The sequence below is a fragment of the Psittacula echo genome (genome assembly GCF_963264785.1).
Source record: "Psittacula echo genome assembly, chromosome: 5".
Taxonomy (NCBI): Eukaryota; Metazoa; Chordata; class Aves; order Psittaciformes; family Psittacidae; genus Psittacula; species Psittacula echo.
Window position 1 is genome coordinate 14,497,136 of NC_137739.1, and position 22,207 is coordinate 14,519,342.

Sequence of the window (22,207 nt, forward strand, 5' to 3'; positions counted from 1 at the left end):
TTTTATTCTCTGCCCATGGCCAAAGCAGATGAATGGCCTTGGCTCTCATAGTCTATTACCAAGTCCTAAATTGTGATGAGAGCTCAAGTAAGAGCTGATACACAAATGTAAGCAGCTGGAAGCAGCCAGGAGCAGCTATGCTCAACTTCACACTCGCTGCAGCGAGTACAACTCAGAAGAGGAGGGGATGAAAACAGCAGCAGTAGGAAGCCTGTGGCTACACTACAGCTCAGCAACAGTCCGTGTTGGCATGTCTGTTGTGCCACTGCATGTGCAAGTGCACCAGCACAACTGTTTGCCTCTTGGGTTTCTCTGACAATAGTGAAAATGGGACACACTGAAAAGGACTGCACACTGAATGATCAAGTTTCACTGTGTGCACTGCATATGGTGAGATGACAGCAGCTCCTGCCCCCTGCAAACCTCTGCTCAGCCGGCTCAGTGCAGAAGATTGCTTCATCTGAGCCTTTTCAGAGACAAAGGTGGAGTTTGGCTATTTCAGTTTGTTCTGGTGTGGCCGCTGTCTTGACGTTGTCATACAGGGATCAACTCATTTCCTACAGGGAATAACTCATTGCCATTGGCAGCACTCTTAAAGGAGCAGACACGCTATCCCCACTTGTACGCGCAGCTGGAAGCATTCAGAGCCTGTGCAGTGTTTATACAGGAAGCCTACAGCAAACACTCAAACTGAAACCTCACGTCCCAGCCTTCTTCTTTGCGCAAGCTTTGCCTTCCAAATGCAGTTACTGGCAGTCTTCAAAGACTGCTTTTCAGATGTTATCCTGGGTTCTGAATTGACCTTCTGCACATCAAGACTCAGCCCTGGGATGCAGACTGCTGCCAACAGCCCTTCCTCGGCAGCCAGCAATATCTTCCCTTCCTCATGACTAGCTGAACAAACCCACTTTCTTACATCTCAAACCTACCAGCTCCCACCCTGTTCCCATGAATTTCCCTGTCCCTCCAGACCAGCCAGCATCCTCCACTTGCCTATGACAAGGAAGGTATCACATGAACCCCAGACTCTGCTAAGAGAGCTCCCCATGAGCATCATGCTTGCTGTGTTTTGTGAAGGCAGCCAGGACTTCACAGCAGGAAATCATAGCTACAAAAGCCCAGCAGCATGCAATTCTAGCTACAACAAAGACAAGGGACAGTGCAGATGGTGTATTTCTTCTGCTTGAGCCAGCAAAGTATTTGCCCTCAAGGTATTTACAGATTGAAGGCAACATGACGCAAGGTACATTCAGGCTCTTTAGGAAACTCCAGCCACGTGCCACATGACCCTTAAATCTGCCCATATTTCAACATACATCATTTATTTTTGACCAGTGTGGGGTTTGTTTTTTTTTTTTGTGTGTGTGTGTGTGTGTGTGTGTATTTTTTGTTTTACACTGTAGGTATGCACCAAACTAAAATATAAATAAATCACAGAACCATTAGAGAAAAAAAAAAAAAAAACAACTCATTTAACATTTCAAAGCAAATATATACATATTTTTTTACCATACTTTTTTATCAGAACAATTGGGCACTCCGTACACAAAAAGACCCCAAAATGCCACCTCCAACAGGTGATCTACAAAGCACAGAGTACAATACATGCAGTAGAAATCTCTGAAATTCTTAGAAAAAACACTACTCAGAAAGATCTACAGAAGTAATTCAAGTTGGGGGTCCACAGGTGCCGCCATCAGTTCTCTCTATATTGACATATTCTTTTTCTATGCTTCAAGTCTATCCTATACCTTTAAAAATACCCTAAAATTAGCAGTCTGGGGGAAGTTATCCGTTCTGACCAGCACAACACTACCATGGAAATCGAGTCTCACTTTATTTAAAGGGAATGCCTGGAAAGAAGTCAAACCAGATATAGCAGCACAACAGACTCCAGGAAATCCCTCCATCTATGAATGGTCTCTTTTTCACAGAGACACTGCAACCCCTCCAGTGAGCAGGCACAGAGCTCAGCCTCAGCAAATGTTGCTCAGCATGCTTCAGTGCTCTGGCACAGAGGAAAAGCTCTTCCCAGTCTCCTCACCTGGAAACAGTGCTGTCAGCAGGAGCTGCTTTCAGAAGTTAGCACAATTGTCTCCGAAGAGGACAGCATTGGCCACACATATCTGGAAAACAAGGCCCTTTCCTCAAAGGGAGAGCCACATTCTGAACCCTGAGAGCAGCCACGCTCAGCTGAGCTTTCCTGGAAGTTAGCTCTTTCATTTCAGCCTGTAAAAGATATCTGAAAATATGCTTGTTTTCTGGACTTCCTTTGGATTTAGAAACAACGTCAAGAACTCAAACTTTTAAATCACTTGCTTTCAAAATGTCCTGGTTTCCAAATTTATTCTACACACCTGCATTTCTCTCCTTCTCTGAGGAAGCCGTGCAGATAAACCCCTGTGCTTTGCCTGCTCTTCTGCTGGCAGCTACAAGATCTCAGCAAGGCTAAGAACATGGCTCAATGGCACACAGTGAGCATGAGAGACTGATTTCTGCTCCAAAGTGCCCTTTCCCAACAGTATGTCCCTCGCTCTCATCTACTGAAAGACTGAAAGCACTGTGACCCTCTGCTCTCTGCATCCTGTGTCTTGATGAAGGAGAGGAACTGGGGGTGCTTGACTCCCAACAGTGCCCCCAGTTATTCTAAAGCAGCTCCTGTCTCCCTGGCACCTTTCCAAGGCACCTGAGCACCCACTGACTGTGAGCACCCGGCCATGGTACTGCTCCCACCTTCAGCTTCTGTCCAAAGCACATTCTGGTACTCAGACCCCAGTGTACACAAGGATCCCAGCACCACAGAGCATCACAGCACTCCTACGTCGCAAAGATCAGCACTGACAGAACACATGCAATTACGAAAGATCTGGTTCCAAAAGCTTCCCCTTCCAGCCGAGTCGGCATGACTAACTTTCCACAATTAACACTGGTATTTCAATTAACACGGAAACTCAGAGGAGTTGCAACATGCATGTCACATGTCCACACAAAGGATTACAGTATAAACATGATGCTCTTGAGGCTGCAGAGGAATGCCCACATTCTGTAGTGATTTGGCAGTTAATGGGGACAAGGACACTGCCCAACTGTCCCCCATGTCCAGTAAAAACCTAATTATGAGGTCAGCAAACACTACAAGGAAAATTCCTATTGCTCCTCTGTGCATTTAAGTTAGTTTGGATTAACACAGGGTTGAGTTTAAGCAGCAACAGCTATTTCCAAGCAGTCTCAGCAGCGAGCCCCTTCTCCAAAACGCTACAGCTGCCTTTCTCCTCCTGTAGTGAGCAGTTTGCTGTGTCTGAATCAATGCTGCCTGAGCAGCACACACCAGCCCTGCACAGCAGAGACCACAGAAAGGAGGTGAGAGGGGAACCAAGTCATCAGCAGCCTCTACAGTGTCTTGGTAAAGACAAGGACTTCTTACAGTCCTGTGTTTTACACTGATCATGTAAGCTTCTAGATGAACTTAAACTGCATTTAAGTTAAGGAACAGAGTGGATAGTTAGGTTAGGTACATGTTTGATTGCTTTATGGTTATACTGAAGGATATATGTTGATACCCTGTGGCTCATTCTATCAAAAATATAGAAGAGACTCTCACTAGAAATCCAGCATCCGCAGTGACTGATTGATCCTGCATGAACTTCTTGCTCCCAGTTGTCCAGAACAGAGTTAGCCAGGGGCCTCCACTTGACACAGAAGGCCATCACCAGCTGTAATGTGTCAGCTGCCAGGGTGACATCCCTCATCACTAGGATTTGCCAAAAGAAAGAGCACACACAATAATACGAAGGGGACCATATTTCATCCTATATCTTGCCAAGAAGTATTTCAGTGGGAGCAGAACACAGGAGCACCCAGCAGGGAGGTCACTTACTCAGACAATGCTGGGAAGGGCACAGAGCTGCCCTGAGACCAGCCGCCTCCCCTCACACTCTCTCACAGCACAAGTCCAAGACTTCAGCCTGCTTACAAAATCTCACTTACCTGTTTTTGTTTATACAACAGATTAAAAGAGATGGAAAACTCTCCTCAGCTCATGGCAAGCCTGGACAAGCAATGACAGCTCCCAGGCAGGCACCCTCCTATGGGAGTTCTTACCCAGCAAAGATAAAGATGAAGAAGATTATGGTAATGATTACTGCAAGCTAATCAAACACAAGTATTGCCTGGTGACTTAAGTTTCTGTGCACATATATTACTGGCTAATGCGATCAAGTATTTAAATGACCATCACTTGCAATGCTGTTCACTCTGCTTTGGTTATCTCCAGTACAAACCAAAACATCCCCAACAGGGCAGGGAGAGCAGGAAGGAGGGGATTCTCATAAGCACTGCACAGGGTGCCCAGAGAAGCTGTGGCTGCCCCATCCCTGGCAGTGTTCAAGGCCAGGTTGGACAGGGCCTGGAACAACCTGCTCTAGTGGAAGATGTCCCTGCCTATGGCAGCGGATTAGAATTATATGAGCTTTAAGATCCCTTCCAACCTAAACCATCCTGTGATTCTATCATAATTCTAAAGGTTTTGCATCCATCTTTATTTTCCTGCTCATGCAAATCCACAGGTTACAGAGCACCACACTTGAAGTCTGGGACAGGGACCCACACATCAGCCCCTGCACCTCACCACCTGCACCTCAGCAGGAGGCAGCAGTCTCTCACCAACCATACATGGAGCAGTTGGGAGCTGTTACCCTCTTCCATGTGCTGCTGGAGCAGCCTGTGGCCCAGGCCTGCACCAGGACAAGGCAGAGTTGCAGGGAGGTCATGAATTATCACTCCTGGACCAGCATGATGATGCTGCTGAGTCAGCACAAGCCCAGGGTGTGACAACAGGACTCTTGCCCTGCTTTCAGTCTCCAACTGGTTTCTGCATGAACTGCCAGCCTATAAACCCAGTTGTTTCTGTAGCAGCACTGTGATGCTATGCCACAGCACTGCCAGCTGCTTGCAAAACCACTCCAGCAACACTAGTGCTGCCAGCACCAGGAGCAAAAGCACATATGGCAACTCCAAGAGTCCTGCTCCAAGCGCTCTTTTCCTGGAGCCAAGTACACCATATGTTACCTTCAGTAGCAAGTGTTGGTTTCCCCATTTAGTCTTCACATGTCCCAAATGGGCTGTAATAAAGGGACAGTAGTAATAGTGTGAGGTGTCCCTGGCCATGGCAGGGGGGTTGGAACTAGATAATCTTTAGGTCTTTTCCAACCCAAACCATTCTATGATTCTATGACAGAGAAGCATGAAGGGAGATCACAAAAGGACTTTTGCAGTGACATGAGGGAACATCAGCATGACTTTACTCCATCTGATGCCGGCAAGCCAGTGGTGGCTGCCTAGGTCAGAGTGAAGTACAAGGTAAATAAATACACAATGGTGTTTACCTTCACTTTCCAGCATTTTGGATGTACAATTTAAATAAATGCCAAACTACAGGTTGTATGGTGATATTTAATGACCTCCACTAAGTTTTTTCGGGCATTTTCTGAGCTCATACAATCTTTTAGCACCTACAGTATTCTATAAGCAAGGAGTTCCACAGCTTAAAGGTCATGTGAAAAAAACAAATGAATCTCCTTTAGTGGACAGTGAGGAGTGGCCATTTTTACAGAGAAATTAAGAAAAGGCAGTGAGATCAAAAGTCAAAGCACAGCAAATTGGGAAGAAAAGGAAAGGGAAGGGCATAATATCCAAGCGACCAAACAGGAAGGAAGCATTAGCTCAGAGGAGCACACAGGGAAGGGTGCAGACTTATTCATAAATCAAACCTTATATTTTCCACCAGAAGGCGCATAAATGGGATAGAGAGCAAGAGGAGCTACAAGCATCTTTCTGGTGTTCCACACACCACCACCCCCTTTTTAAATTTCTAAGTACAAAAGAAACACCTTATACTACTCCAGACTCCTGCTCCCTTCATCGCACCTCCATTAGCCAAGGCTGGGAACTCTGCTCTTTGATAGCAGAGGCAACATTGAATACATTTCATCTTATTCTCGCTACACAGGCCCAATCACAGCAAGCTTATGTATTTCCCAGATGAAGTACATTTGTACAACTGGACAGGGACCAACCTGTCTCTTCCAGTGCCTGCTCTTGAGCTCTGTAACTCAGCTCTTCCTTCAGTGCTTTTGCAGGTCTGAAGCTCTCCCTCTGCCATTACTTCCACGCTGGCACATTCCATGTGAATTTATTCCAGGATTTTTTGCATTTTGACAGAAAATATTTATATCAAAACGTGAGAAATAGCTCATGTGTCTTGTGTCTAAGCACCTTAGAGCTCATCTACAAGGCAAATGGGCTTATATAGCGTGACACTATTATGAAGAATAGCTCTACATATGTAAATCCCTAGACACTTCTGAGAAGTTCCTTTCTCAGCCTTCTCTCACATCTCAAAACTTCAGCCAGGATTATGGGGAAGTTTGTTCATGTGCAATGTTGAGCTTTTTATGAATCCTAAAATGCCCTAAAATATTTATGTGGCTCAAGTGTTACTCAGAACAATTAGCTAACTGTGTTTCCTCCCTAATCAACATTTTGAATAGGGGAAAACAGTTCATATTACAGAGACCTATAACCATGGAAATTTGAGGCATACGAGTATTGACAAAGGAAAAAATAACCCTCTGAGGACTTTTAATTTGCCAGCATTACAGCAAGATGCAGATGTCAGGGTACAGCATCAGAAGCCCCCCACAAATAACTTGATCCTCAGACCGGTACTACGAGGCACCCACTGAACCACCTCCTTTTTGCCAGGCCTGGCTCTATTTTCTGGTTATCCCAATGCACTGGCCATCTCCCAGTCTCACCTCCTGACATCTGCTATGCATATTTTTATTTTTAAGCATCCTAGTCTAATAACCTGAATATATTCCAATTAGATCTTTCAGAAATCAATTAAAAGGTTTGTGATCAAGATATCATTAGGAAGCTGCATCAATATCAATTAATGTCCGACAGATATACAATTTACTGAAATACTATATTGCACCTGAATGAACAGTTAGTGACTGCCTTTATCAGTCCAACAAAGACAGCTTGATGAAACACATTCAGCTTGTGCTAATTGACAAAGCACTCAAAGGTACAGAAATGCACATTCCATTAAAATAAAGCAAAAGGGAATATTTTACACATACACACACATTTAAAGACAGGAGATGGGATGACACCTAAATTTTAATAGAGGAAATTCATAAATATATGTTTATAGAAACACTGGCCCATTTAGCAACTGCATTTCTGTCTTGCCTCTTCTCTTCACCATATTTCTGAACTCAATTTACAGTATATCTCACCATGCTGCAATCAACCTTGCGCTTGTGACCCTGAGACTCCTCTCAGCATCCTCCTTCCCCTGGCTCTAAAGTGAAGATAACAACCTCTTTTGCAGTAGCATGGTGAGGATCAGCTGTGTCCATACCTCTGCATGCAAAGCCCTGACTGAGACACAGAGGTTCATCAGGCTGCCAGTAGCCAGCCCTGGTTCCCTGCTTCAATCCAGAGTCTGTCTCACTCCCATCTGGATCATAGTGCTGGAGAGGAACAGACTTCTTGCAAAGCAGCTTAATATAGGGAGATAATGCTCACTTGCTTTCCCTGCCAGTGAGCAACTGTGCCTCCACATCCCAGTTGCAGCAAGGCTTCATTCCTGCTAAGCCCATCACAGCACCTGCCCATCCTGAGCCCAATGTCCATGTCCTGCATCAGCAAGTGGGACATAGCACACCCACTGCCAAGGTGCCTGCTTGTGACCAGAAAAATCCTCCCTGCAATTAACTCCATTCTGCTTAGGGTGAAGAGGAGACTGAGGCAAAGGATCTTCACACTCTACATTATTCATGAACACCACTCACAAGCAAAAGTCACACTTGTGCTCCACTGGGAGACAAGTGCTTCATAACACTATAAAACGCATGGTTAGTTCCCGACTGTCAAGCTGTAATTGTCTGAATTTGTTTGGCTAAAGTCCATAGGACAAGCACTACATAGAACAGATCTGTGCAGTGTGTGTGTTTTTCTTACATAAGCTATTTGCCAAACAGAACACAGAAGCAAACACACACAATCAGACTACTTGCAAACCAGAGAGCTTTGCCCTGTTACCTTACATCTCCTCAGCTCAGTCTTGGCAGCACAACTATCTCCACTGCGAGCTGCTGCTTTTGCTAGAACTGTGTGACCTACTGCACTGACAAACAGGTAGTCCCCATATGGTGTAATCAAATCTGTGATTGCATGAACAGTAATGCAGTCAAAGCTCACACCCACAGCTCACAGCCTCCACAGCTGCTTCAGGGACAGCAGCCATCTCAATAAACACCCTGAACTCTTTGGAAACCACACACCATACAAATCCTCCATCAGATCCTCTTGGATGGCAGTTTGGAAAATACACTTTAGACTTTGAGGAAAAAGTCTCAAAAAGCCTTACAATACCAACAGTCCAGCAAGTCTACTGTAGGCAATGCATTGTTGTCAACCAACTAATGAGAAAATTGACCCACAGAGAGTTTGATTGCTTTCCCCAACTATCATGTGTGCACAAACCAGTCTGTCTTGCTCAGCACATCCACTCTCTGCGTTGAGAGCCAGTTAAATGGCAAAAGGAGTCATATTGTGTTTTACTGCCTGCAAAACCACACCACCAGTACAGGCACGTGTGTGAGGCTGGATTTCGTGCCGACTTACACGTCAACAAAACTATTTAACATGCTGTGATTGTGAGAGCCATGGCTCCAGTGATGTGCTGGAAGTGTACTGAATAGGGTAGAGCTGTCCAGAATCACAGATCTGTTGCTGTTGTTTATGTCTACTGTGATAACGCTCAAAAGCCAATGCAGACCAAAGTGAGGGAACAGGCAACACAGCTGTTCAGGAAAGGGAAAAAAAAAATCAACTGTTGTAGTTGAAAAAAGGCAGATGAATCTTGAGACATGCATGTTCTTCAGGTATAAAACTAAAACTTGATATAGAAGCACATGTTGAAGATAATATTGCATCATACTACAATAGTCACTACCTTAAGAACCTGTACCTACTTCAGGGCATGTAGTGATAAGACAAGAGGTAACAGTTTCAAACTGACAGAGGAGAGACTGAGATGAGCTCTTAGGCAGAAGTTCTTCCCTATGCCCAGAGAAACTGTGGCTGCCCCATCCCTGGCAGTGTTCAAGGCCAGGTTGGACGGGGCTTGGAGCAACCTGGTCTAGTGGAAGGTGTCCCTGCCTGTGGCAGGGGGGTGGAACTGGATGAGCTTTAAGGTCCCTTACAACCCAAACCAGTCTGTGATACTATCATAATTCTAAAGGTTTTGCATTCAGCTTCATGCTTACCATGCTCATGCAAATACACAGGTTACATAGTACCATGCTCTGCAAACAGAAGGAACAGGACACAGCAGCCAAGCAAACACTGCATACAGCAAAGGCAGTGACTGCTGTTACGAAAGAGTATTTTGATTCAATTTACCTGGTTGGTCACAGGCTAACAGTTACACGACCTTAAGAAGTGACCATTTTCCAGATTTGCTCACTGGGAGCTGACAGCAGCCTCCCATGTACATGCAGCCACACACCAGCAGCACAGGAGGGTAACCAGACCTGCTAGCTAGCGCCAGGGATCCTGTAACAAGCTTGGTGGAAGGAGACAAAAAAAAACCAGCCAAACCTAGAAAACCATGTGTAGTGAGGGCAGGGTGCAGGCGAGCAGGGAGCACTGACAGCCAGCAGGCAGTCTTGACAGCCATGGATGAAACCCAAGAACAAACTGGGCTTCTGCCTGGCACGCACACACACACAGGGCACGGGCCTGGCAGGGAACAAGCGCTGCACACACACTATAGGAAATGCCAAGGATGGAGATGCATTTTCAAGGCATCTTCTCACACAAGGCTCTTTGGTGATGATGGTGATATCCAAGACACACAGCACAACACCCTAGCTTCCACTCTGGGATACACAGGCTCTCCTGCCATGATCAGGCAGGAGTCACATTTGCAGCCAGGAGGAAAGGGCTGCTGATTACTCTGTCTTATAGCAGCCCCATGCACACAGCACTGGGAGCAGTCCTTCCCACAGGGGTTTGATGCAACACACAAAGGGCCTGCACAGGAGTGACATGAAGCAGGAACAGACCCACAACCAAGAGAGATTCAAGACCAGCGAAAAAATGAAGGCATGGAAATGCTTTTTTACCTAGACTGATATTTTGCATGAAACCTGGTGCTACATATCTAAGAAACTTCAGGTAAGCTTGCACATCTGCCTGCCTTGGAGCAAGCTGTAATTCCAGAACAAGTCTTGTCACAGCACTGGGAAACCAGGTGCACGCATGTCTGGTGGGGTCACCCTGGTCTTGGTGGCGAGGAGATCTGAGGCTGCATGGCTCCACATCGGAGGGGTACCAGAGACAGAGTGCATCCTCAGGATCTGTGCCAGGGAAGGGGTGGCACTGCAGCCCAGCCTCACTAATATATTTAAAACCAGATATGATTTGGGTCCTAATTATAGCAGCCTAGAGAGTGTCCAGCAAAAAGGGTAAATGAAGCTGCCAAAAAGCAAAGTATTTTTCTCCCCACCAGGTAGGGATAAATGCCAAGTCAGCTCTGCACTAGTTTTGTTTCTTATTTTAGTGCTCTGAGAGGGTTTTCACTAGACATTTGTCTACATGAAGAGTCTGAGGGACGGAAGGGTGGGAACGGTCAGCATGTGAAAACCTGAAAGTGCAGGCAGCAGTGTGGTGACACCGTGACCACCATGCCAGCACTACCTGTGCAGCAGCTTGGCCAGATTCAGCCTGGCCTGACTCCAGCAGGGACGTGCTTTCCTGAAGTCCCTGCTGTGGGTAAAAGAACTGCAGTGCACCACCTCACATCACCGGGAGAGAGACCTTTCCTGCCTGAAGCTAGCACTGGAGAAAAGAAAAAAAGAAATTTAATTGAAAAAAGAAAATAAATAAAATAGTGCATCAGACGACCGTGGGGCTGCACGGATACAGATAAAGGCATATTTTCTCTTCTAGAAACCTCTGTTCTAAACATTGGTGAGAATTTTTAGGACACTGTCAGAGTTCCTGGGATAGGAAAAAGCAGCCTTTCAACATGGAAACAAACCTCATGTTTATTCAGAAACTGAGACCTGTGCAAGATCACTTTTCAGACATTCTTACTGTAACACCACAAAGCAGAAAGTTAATACAAATATTCACTCTATTTACCCTCTCCCCTACCATTAAAATGAAAAACCTACCACGTGAAACACTTTAAGAACTCCTCCTGCCAGTCTCCATCACAAAGAAGCTCTAGGAAAAGGCTATCACCACATTTCATAATCCCCATTGCTAGAGTTTCTCCAAATACCGGATAAGAGTCACAATCTACATAGCTGAGTAAATCCTGCCTTTCCTGGCTGCTGCCAGCAGAGCTCCTGGTCTGGACATGCCACTGCACAGACAGGCACTGCCTTGCTGCGCTGGGTGAAAAAAATCCACATTTATTTACACCTCAGTAACAGGTGTAAACTTTGTAAACAGGAAATTCTTTTCCTTTGCTTTCTGGCAGCTTCATTTACCCTCTTAGGTAACTGTCAATAAGTTGCAGTTATGACTGTGGTTTACTTTAATCAAGTAACTGAAAACAAGTAAATGCCTTTGGCCAGCCTTCTGAAATCATATGGTGAAGACAAAGCCACCGAACGATAGACACTGAGAAGCAGGAGCTAATAAAACACCACAGTCCATATCTCTAGAGTGCCTTGGTCAACCTGTCTGGCTGTGCCATGTAAACAAACCAAACACTAAACGAGTTCTAACACAGAAAGAAAATTCCTCCCTAACTCGCCAAGCAAGATGAAACATTCATTAAGCATCAGACATTGAGCTGGCTACAAACCTCCTTACTCCTCACCCTAATAATCAACAGAATAAATTCCCCTTTAGTAGCAGAGGTTCACACTCTCAGGAACATTAGTATTTTGTTACTGTTGGCCATCCAAAAGCTGCAGTTGCAGCAGCAGCTTGTCCCCCCCATGGGACAAATACACTGATGCAGATGGGACACGGAACACACCACACACCCCTGAGCACGACAGAGACCCACTGCTCCAGGCTCCTACAGCACAGTGTGGGAGCACAGGCCACACTCTACTGGTGTCTCACAGCTGCAGCTCCATCCAGCCTGGCTTCCCACACCAGGTTTGCAGCAGTCCCCACAGTGTTGGCTCACAAGCTCCCACTCAGGGTAGCACCAACGCATACTTTGCTTTCCTTCTTCGGATCAGCCTTAGCTGGTAGTGTTCCACCGCTGCCAAAGTCACACACTGCTCACGAGGCATGGCAAAGGACCAGTGTGGTTTAATATTCAAGAGAAATTACCAGGTCAAGGTTCTCTGTTTTCCTTCGTCCCACACAAAGCAGTCTGTGATCAGATCAGGCACAGAGCCATGGGCACAAGGAACAACACAGTGGCACACACAGCTCACTTGCTTTTTCCAGAAACCCGTAACAGAGCCCTTCCCTGCAGCGCTGCTGGAAGTGGAAAACCACCCAGGAATTAAACTGCAGGTTATTTTGTTTCCTCTGTGCCTGTATCCCTCCTATCTGATCACCTTTCAAGAGGAGGCTGCAGCGCAACCCCCAGTTCCCCTCCCAGGCCCTGTTGCTTAGTGAGGTATGTGGCCACAGCACACCACACAGAATCCTTGCACAAACAGCAAGGACCCAAAGACCAAATTCACATCTGCTTGAAACACTAGTGTTTAACCATCTGTCCAGAACTTCACCTTATCTCCACCTCCTCCCTGAAGAAATGCATAATTCAAGACAAGTGCTAGATTAGCCCAAGGAGCCCAACATTCGCACCTTGGTCAAAAATGTTGTGTTTGTTTCCTTTAGAGTACTATTCACTTTCCAAATTGCACTAATAAAGCAACAACCTCCTGATCCAAGTGTCATTACCCCCAAGATAATAATTATTTAAAAAGGATTTCTTGGTTTACTTGATTATTTATCTATATTTAAAACTGACCCAATGAAAAAAAGCAGCTGTGCAACAGCCTCAAACCAACAGCAGATAAAGCACCTGCAAGCCTCTGTGATCAGTCAGTGAGATTGTAGCATCAGAGTCACACAAATGAAGCCTGATTTAACTGAAGTGGAAGGGAGGTTTCCAGGCTGCTGAAGCCCCGTCATTAGCACAAGGTCAAGCTCCCAGGGCTGAACCCACGCCCCATTTACCTCTAAGCCCTACAGCCAAGCCTGAGAAGATGTGATTTGACTCACATGGTATTTCACAGATTCCCTGGGGGAGAGCAAGCAACAGAAGCACCACTTTAATGTACTCCAAGTGCCCCAAAAGTGACAAATGAATGCCAAGTGTGTTTCTGCACCACGCAGAGACAAAGAAAGCATCAGTTCAGTTCCTCTCCCAGATGCACCTCACAGCTGCCACTAAGGTGGGGATGGCGCTTGAGGTGCAACCTCATAACAGAGTGGTCCTTGTTTCTGCATCTTATGTTCCTTAATGTCGTTTGTTCTTGGTAACTAGCTGAAGGGAATAAAAGCAAAGTCTTCCTCCAAAGTGATCTCACTCGTGCCTGTTTACAAAACCCAAGAAGCAGCTGTATATTCTCAGAAAGGGGAGCCTGTGCAGGAGGCAATGCTGTAACAGGGAGAGTTCAAATGCCATGTAGGCAGCACTGTTTTGTTAGCAGCACAGACACCACTCACTGCCTCGTTCGGGGCTCTTCCTGGTAACGGGGACTGTATCATATGAGCTACATCCACAGACATGTCAGGAAAAAGAAGAACAGGCACAAAGAAAAATCCTGAAAGCGCTACCTCGCTAGCAGAGGTCAGCTCATGGGAACAACACTGCAGAACTGAAAGAGCAGAGAGCAGAGCACAGCACAGCAAGGTTCATTCGCTTCCTGAGGCTCGGAGTTACCCCCTGCAGCCTCCAGAGACCATCCAGACAGCAGCGGGGAGCGGAAGCGAGCAGAGATCAGTACGAGAGGCAGAGGAAATGAAGATCACTGAGCTGTTCGGAGGCTGCCTCCGACGTGAGGAAAAAGCAGTATTAGACTGAGATAGAAGAAAGCAAAACAACTGCCTCTACCTTCCCCCAAGAGAAAAGAGAAAGCGGTTACTGAGATGAATGCTTTCTGTTATTTTACCCAAACTACGCCAGGAGTTATTATGCAAACCCAAACCATCACTCTCATGGCTTGCTCCTCTATAGTGTTCCTTTTTGCATCCGCACATTAACTTGTCGCAAAATGCAGAATTTGAGGGGTTTTTTTTTAAAAAAAAAAAAAAAAACAAAAACAAAAACAAAAACCCCACAGCGCTGTTGTGCAGAGAAAAAAAAAAAAAACAAAAAAACAAAACATGTCATTTCATTCCCCCCAAAAGCGAATGAACCTCCTCAAAGGTTGCCACCCTGTGTTGTGCAGAGTGCTGTTCCTAGCCCTGATGCCTGCAAAGGGATGTGATCACACTGACTTGCTCCTCTCCCCTGCTCCAAGGTGGAAGTTGATATGCTTTGCACTTTTCAAACTCAATTCCTCTCCTTAGCCTTAATCAGAAACCTTCCAGACGAGGAGCAAATTAACCATCAACTCTCGCTACCAACATCCAGAATATTAATCCACATAGACTTGAACATCTACAATCTCATTACATTTTGCTAATGCTGATCCTCAGCAGTCTTCTTCCAAGTTTCAAGCAGTTACGATAAAACCCTGCCAAGTCAACCCTATGGGCAGTGATCCAAAAATGGCCCTTGATAGAAACTTGAGACAAAAATAGATGAAAACAGTAACAGCTTTCACCCTGAAGCCACCCTAGCCACAAACACCAGGACTCAGCTGCTTTGCCATGGTCCACTCAGGGTGAAATGTAAGCAGGGGGAGGATTTCTTCACTTCTGCCACTGCCAGGCTGAGCATGAAGAATAACCTTGGACATTGCTTGCTGGTCATATCAACTAGAAATAACCTCCCACACTGCACTGCATCCAAAGAACCACATTTCATGTAGTGTAATACCAACACAGTAGCAGTTTTCTGTAAGGGAGCTTTACCAGCAGTAGATACATTCACAATCATAGTGTGGTTAATTCTTCAAGTATACATAAAGACTGGATTCACCAGAAGTATACCACTACCCAAAAAGCAACAGTCTTAAGAGATGACAGAGATCAATGTTACCTGGCTACTTTCAGATTACTTGTATGCAAATATTTCTGTGCTTACAAGCATGCAAATAGAGGAGTGGATGCTGCTGGTACAAGTATTTACACCACGGTCAAACCTCAGTGTACGCTCAGAGCAGCGGAGAGGGTAGCTGTAACCAGCAGCAGGTACACAGGACAAGGGGAACAGAGGCAGTACAACCAGGCATGTCACGATGCACAGAGAGCTGTGGGATGAGCTTCAGCCTCAGCTCTGCTCCTGCAAAGAGCCACTCACAAGAAACATGCTTTCTCTCCTTTTAGATCTTCACATAGCATGTAAAAACAAACCTATTGCCAGACAACAGTCACATCTTTCTACATTTTCTTTGGCACAAGACACTTTTTTCTGTAAAAACACAAAGTATTCAAACATGCATACTTTTAAAAAAATAGAAATATCCTTTCTACATGTTAGTTAAGTCTCTCTAGATTTAACAAGCTACTAAACTGCATTTGTGAAAGCACAAGCCCTCTGCAGCTGCATTCATGGGACTTGCTATCTTCCATTGATAATCAAGGGAAGGAAACAAATATCTTTGCCAAACGTCACAAGGTTAAGAATAGCAGTCAAAAAACCCTTCTCAACCTCACAAAACATAACAATCAGGACACTCACGTCAAAGCAGCCTTACAACTTTCTCAGAATCTCCAAGAAACCAAATCCAGCACCACAGAAGGGCTGGCAAACATTCCCCAGAAGTAGCCCTGCAGTTCCAGCAATAACAGTGCCAGAAGAGAACTTCAGATCCCATCCCTAAAACCTGAATTCAGAAGCACAGATCCAAAAACCAAGCTGAGAGGCTTCTCTACAAAGACGAGTGACACGCGTACACATCCAGCTTGCAAAGAGAACATGGAAAAAAGGCTATTCTCCCCACTTCTAATAAATACAGGTGCGAACTGTTCACGACACAGGAACAGACTTCGTGAGTTCTGAAGTATCTACCCCTTTAAGCAACCAGTGCTGTTAGACCTTTCGATTCCTAGTGGGAGACAACTCTTAGGACGCTTTGTCTTTCTCGCGGTTTATAAAATCAGCAATTCAGAGCGTAACAACACCACATCCCCGGTCCTGAGTGCAAAAAAAGGCACAAATAACTGTTTAAATCTAAAAAAAAAAAAAAAAGAAAAAAGAAAATAAAGAAAAAAGACAATAAGAGGAAGAACAGAAAAGGAAGCGGCAGACAAGCCCTACTACCTGAAGTGAAATCGATCCGGGGACAGGGAGCCGACGGGCACAGCTCTCCGCACCTCCCGCAGCCGCACCCCACCCGGCTCCCTCCGCGGCGACGCGTTCAGCCCGAGACGGGCTGTCCGAGCCGCAGTCGAACGTCCCCTCCCGCTCCCTCCGGGCAGGCCCGAGCCGCTCACCTGGTCCGGGCGGGCTGTGGCGGCCCTGCTGCGGGCCGTGCTGGCGGGCGGCGCTAGTGCCGTCGCGGAGCGCCCCGCGCTATAAAGCGGGTGGGCCGGGCCCGCTCCGCCCCGCCCCGCCCCGAGGCCAGCACAGCCCCGGCTCGGGAAGTGGAGCCGCGGAAGAGCAGCGTGCTCGGCCCCGAGCCCGTCTGTCGCAATAGCGAGGTGACAATGGTGTTAGAGTGGGGTGATGCAGTCAGAGAGCTCTGTAAACCAAGTTGAAGTTACAGGGATAATCCTGGTGTGTTTTCTCGAATTTTGCAATGAGGAAGGCTGAGGAACTGACCTGTGGTGCACACTGATGCGGAAGCACACCCGTGTGCCCCGTAGTAGCAGCAGCATCACTCACACGTGCTTGCCATCGCCTGCAGGAACGAGAGCTGCCACAGCAGGGCCTGAAGTGGAAGCTGCAGCAAGACAACTTGAGGCAGGACAGGACAGGAACGAGGACAAGCTCTCAGGTAGTTGCACGGACTTTAATAGGAACACAAGAATCACTGAAAGATGTTATGACCAAAAGAGCTGTCTTCACCCAGCACCCCATCAGAGGAAAGCAATGCTTTCATCTGTGCACAATTTTCTCAGCTGATAATAAACCACAGGTTTTCAGTGTTTTTTTCTTTTTGTGTGTGTCTGGTGTTTTTTGGTTTTGTTTTTTTTAAGCTAGCTTCAGCACTGAATTCTTTCTGATTCTTTCCAACTTTAGGTACCAGGCAAAGCACATCCTTATGTCATTACAAACGTAAGATGTAGAGGAGATAGCAGTATACACTCTTGTAGCCAAACCACCACACACAGATTTTTGCAGGGCTTTTTTCCACAAGGAAAAGTGAACAGGAGTCCTATAACGTACAGTGGTTGATCTGAGGCAAGGGAGCTAGGAAAGGTGGCACCATACGAAGTAACCAGCTTCCTGTGTCAACTGCAGGGTCATCATCTTCCAAAGTATCTTACCTGCCCACTTCTGTTCTGCACAAGATCTCACCCTTTTGTAGGATACATAGTAATGGGACTGATGAGTGCTTTTGCTTAAAACACTAATTTTATTCCTGGAAATCTTTTCTCTTCTGCTTTGTAAGGCAATACAAAAATGGAAGAGGATGAAGGGGAAGCACTACATAAGTAAGCACTGGTCAGAGCCATCTCCTCAGTCTTGGGGTCTGGGATTACAGTTGTGCTTTCCTCAGAAGTTCAGCACTTGTGAGTCACCCTCTCTCCCTCCTCTACCCAAACAGAAGTGCACAGCCTACAGTAGGTACATGACAACATGCATGTTCATATTCATGAGGTTGGTTTACGATACCAGACTGTGGGCTTCGGGGTCCCTTCATGTGAGTGTGTGTGTGTCCAACTATCACAGTTAGGAAATGTGATTTTGCCTGCTGCTTTTTTCACCAGCTGCAGGAGACGAGGTTCCAGCTTCCCACTAAACTCCAAGCTGTCTCCCTCCCCTTCTCCTTCTCCTCAGTACAACTACTAACGACAGGTTAACCATCTTCAGGACATGTGCCTACCTTGTTCTCTGTGTCCCTGGTGTGGGGTGGCCAGCAGCCGGGTGGCGTTGACTCCTTCCTGGGATGCAGGCAGGGCTGAGAAATCTCTGCAAGGCCACAGCTGCTGGGCTGGGCCAGCAAGGGGCACCTCATGGGCAGGAGGTGGTCCAGAGTTGCCAGGCTCTCCTGCCTCTCTCCTTTCTGCTGGCTAGTCCTGTGCTTCCTCAGACACAGTTCTGGGCTGTGACAGGGGCTGCGCTCTACCCCCAGCAGTCCTGACAGGGAAAAAGCAGATTTCTTGATAGCATAGCATCATTATACCACTTTTCTTTCATTTAATGTATTCGAAGTGCAATTACTTACACAATTTGAGTCAAGAAGGTGAGTGTGTAGGGGGGAAAATGTATCAGCTAATGTGATTCATTAGTAATGGTGGGTGATATACATCCCTGCACAGCAGCAAGAATGAGATGGCTTCAACAGCTATTAAATAATTAGACAAGTGCTGGAATAGGGTGAACTCAGTCCAACTCTATTAGAAAGGCATGAACTAGTCTAGGACAGCTCCACACAGCAGAGAGGGAACCTTGATTTCCGATTCTGGCTTCTGCACTGTTTTGGTTTTTTTTAACTATTTAACATAAAAGATGTGGTTGGCACAAGTACAAAGAGTGTAGGATGGGTATGAATGAACTGTGCCTGGAAATTAGAAACAGGCTTTTAATGATTGGAACAATCAGATTGTAGCAGAGAATAATAGGAGGAAAAGTACCCTTAACTCCTTGAATATGTGGCATATTAAATATGCTTCAGTCCTGAGTGCTCCATTGCCATTTATGTTCTCATGTGTCCAGTTGCAATGCAGACTGGAAATTGAGCAATGCCACACCAGTGTGCTAAACTGAAAACCTGTGAACTGCTTTTCATGTAAAGCTGTTTACAACAGGATACAGTCATTCTGTTTTGTAATATTTTTTTTTTATGCCAGGTATCTGTCAAGTTATTGTGTGCTCTCACTATCTTAATCATCTGTAACTTTGAATCATACTTCAGATGAGTTCTATTCAGTTTGCAAAGCGTAGGAATTGAGGACAACTTTGCTGTTCTCAGATGAATCGTTGCAGCAAAACCAGGGGGGGAAATCATCATAAAGAAACAAATCTCTCTCTGTGGTTAGGGGTTAGACTTCACTTAATGCTAATTAATGCTTCCTTTTCTTATACTAAAACAGGTCCAGGTTCTTCCTCCCATTATTTGCATGCAGGTGAAATTTAGTTGTATTTATTAGGAAGCAAGGGACTTCATACCAGCGAAGGAGTCATCAGTGAAGAGCTTGATAGGAGGCATAATCCACCTAGTCATTGCAGATCACTTTTTCTCTTGGCTAGCATGTCTTCAGGTTCCACTTCTTCTAAAGAAAGATAAGGAGCAGAGGAATCTTTTAATGCATAAAATCAGGCAGAAGCTACACAGCTACAAAATATTTTAGGGTCACTCAGGTTGTCTGTCTGTTACTCCTGAGGCAGTCACCTAACAGTCAGCTCTCAAACCTATTCTTTCAGATTGCTTGTCTTCACAGTCAAAAGGATGCAGTTTTTTACTTGAGGAGAAATAATGTGTATGGATTGTGCTGAAGTACAAACACAGAAAAGATGAGCTTTTCAGCAAGGTAAGCTTCAGGGGAATTGTGGTGGTTTAAGACCAATATGTCTTGTCTTCTCTGTGTTTTTACTTCACATGTAATAGGTGCCTTTAAAGTAACCCAAACCCTATTCTAGTAGGAAAACAAGGCCTTACAGAAGAACTGTTTACTCTGCCATTTGCTTTTTATTTTGTAAATACTGACTAGCTGTCAGAAATAAAATATTCTCCTCTGCTCTGTCTTTAGTTAGCACCTTCTATCCCTTACTTCTCTTGTTTGTATTTACTCTTAATCACTAACAAAAGTTGTCTCACTGGCCACTCTACTTGCCAGCTGCTCTGTGGAGGCTCACATCCTCAAGCTGCCTCAGCCTCTGCCCTCCCTTAAAGCTTCCCCTTATACTTTCAGTTGATGCCCCGGCAGACTCAGCTCTGCATTCATAATCAGGCCTGTTTGCTATGAACTTGCAATAAAAAGTCAAGAAGGCAGCTTGATCTCTGTTCTTTACAGGAATCAATGCATGAGCTTATGCCAGGTTGTACATCATACATGCTGGAGGGTCAGGCGGGGGACTGATGGGCAAAGGCATTAATATCTGAAGACAAGATTCAGCATCTCAGCTGTAATTTTCTTTCTAAGGTACAGTGTGTTAAGGTGAAGTTAATCTACAAAAGCAACGCAGGGCACAGACCAATCACTAAACACTTAATAGTGGTTTTCCTCTGAGTATATGTATGACAGCATGTCACTAGAGACACTACCACACTGTGCATCACTAGTACATACCACTGTGTTAGGAAACTACTTTTTGAAACACAAAATATAAAAGTAGCTTCTCAACAAAGATATTACTGTGGTCTTGATACAGATTTCCAGTTTTAAACTGGTACAGAGATCAAACTGACTCACATTTTACTAGTTCTGACAGATGTCATGATCAAAAAATGGCTGCTAGTTAACCAGTCAGGTCTTTGAAAAATGTATCAGTCTTTGACAAAAAAATCATGTTGTATTATCTGCAGTTATTTAAACACATTTGTTTTACCACACGCTGGATAATATTCATAATTCACAATGATGAATAAATGATGATAATGATCACATAATTCATAATGATGACATGCTGATAGATAATTATAGCAAAAAAAAAAAAAAACCCAGACAAAATGGAAGCTATGTTCTGTCCAAATGAACACACAGCAAAAGCTTCATTGTGAAAAAGAACCTATGAAACCTCCTACCACACAAGTGGGTTGGGTTGTTTTATGACCTGCCTTGATAGATGGTAACTGCCCAGAGCAAAACCACAAAGTGTGTAGACAGCAGCATCACTTGAACGTGTTGCAGCTGCAGCTGTTAGAAGGTGAGACACAAAGGCTGGTGATTTTCATAGACAGCTTATGGTAGGATGTTTCTTACTCTCTCATGACCTGGCCATCTTCAGAATATGCATCATTCTCTTCCCACTTTGTGTATTCTGTTTAAATCCCCAGTGGCACACAGAGCTTGCGTTAGTACTTAAAATTGACATCCTGCAAAGTTCTATGTTCATTATCAGTTGATTGTTTGTGATAGCTGTGATTAAACTGGTACAAATATATTTACATCCTTAGTAGTGAGATTACTACCTCTTTTGGAAAAAGGCTGGCTCTTACTAGCAGTATGAGCTGACTGGACAGACAGAGTCTTCCAAATGCTTGTGAATGCACATCCTGCTCAGCAAGAAAAAACTGTTAACAACTGGATTTTTAAGGACTAGATAAAATCCCCATGGTGCTAGAACTATTAAGTGAAACAACACAGAGATGAAAAAGATTATGATGAGTACAAGGCTGCAATGTCCAAGCATCTAGAGGATTCTCTGCACTTCTGTATCTAGAAGTTTTGTAATAGAAACTGCATTCACAGTCCATGGAACAAGATAATAATTCCTGTGTCGGTAATCAATGTGATAGATGGGCTACAATGTTTGTGTTTATTTCATTTTGGGTATTAATCTCAGCAGTATTTTCACTCCCACACCAGGGAGAGAAAAAAGCATTCTCCCAGCTACATTTCTTAATTCTGATTACTTGTTCCAATCTACAAGACGGGATTAAAGGCAAACTCCTTGTCTGCATCTCTGTCCTCATTTTCTCTTAAAAAACACTGGAGGTAGCATCTCAAGCACACATTATCTCAAATCTTCTGAAAACCTACAATGGCAAGTTAGATCTGGTGAAACAAGGGTGTGATCACAGGCTAGCAAGCCTGCCACTCTTGAAAGCCTGCCAGGTTTAAATATTTAATGATCAGACATGATATCTATCCATCCTCCTAATCAATTCTTTTTTTTAGGTACCAGACTGAAGAGTCTCAGAAAGTGCAATCAGGCAGTGCTGGAGACCTGCAGAGGCTTCTCACACCAAACAGTCGATAGCTA

At 45.1% G+C, this 22,207-nt stretch overlaps 1 protein-coding gene across 1 annotated transcript in view; it reads right to left on the reverse strand.

Annotated features, from left to right (window-relative positions):
• The window catches only part of CARHSP1 (calcium regulated heat stable protein 1), a 35,256-nt gene extending 17,685 nt beyond the window's left edge, over positions 1-17,571 (reverse strand). Inside the window, exon 1 of the mRNA XM_080617387.1 lies at positions 16,609-17,571. The gene's annotated coding sequence lies outside the window, so the exon portion shown is untranslated. The remainder of the gene's footprint in view (positions 1-16,608) is intronic.
• Positions 17,572-22,207: the final 4,636 nt, after the last annotated feature.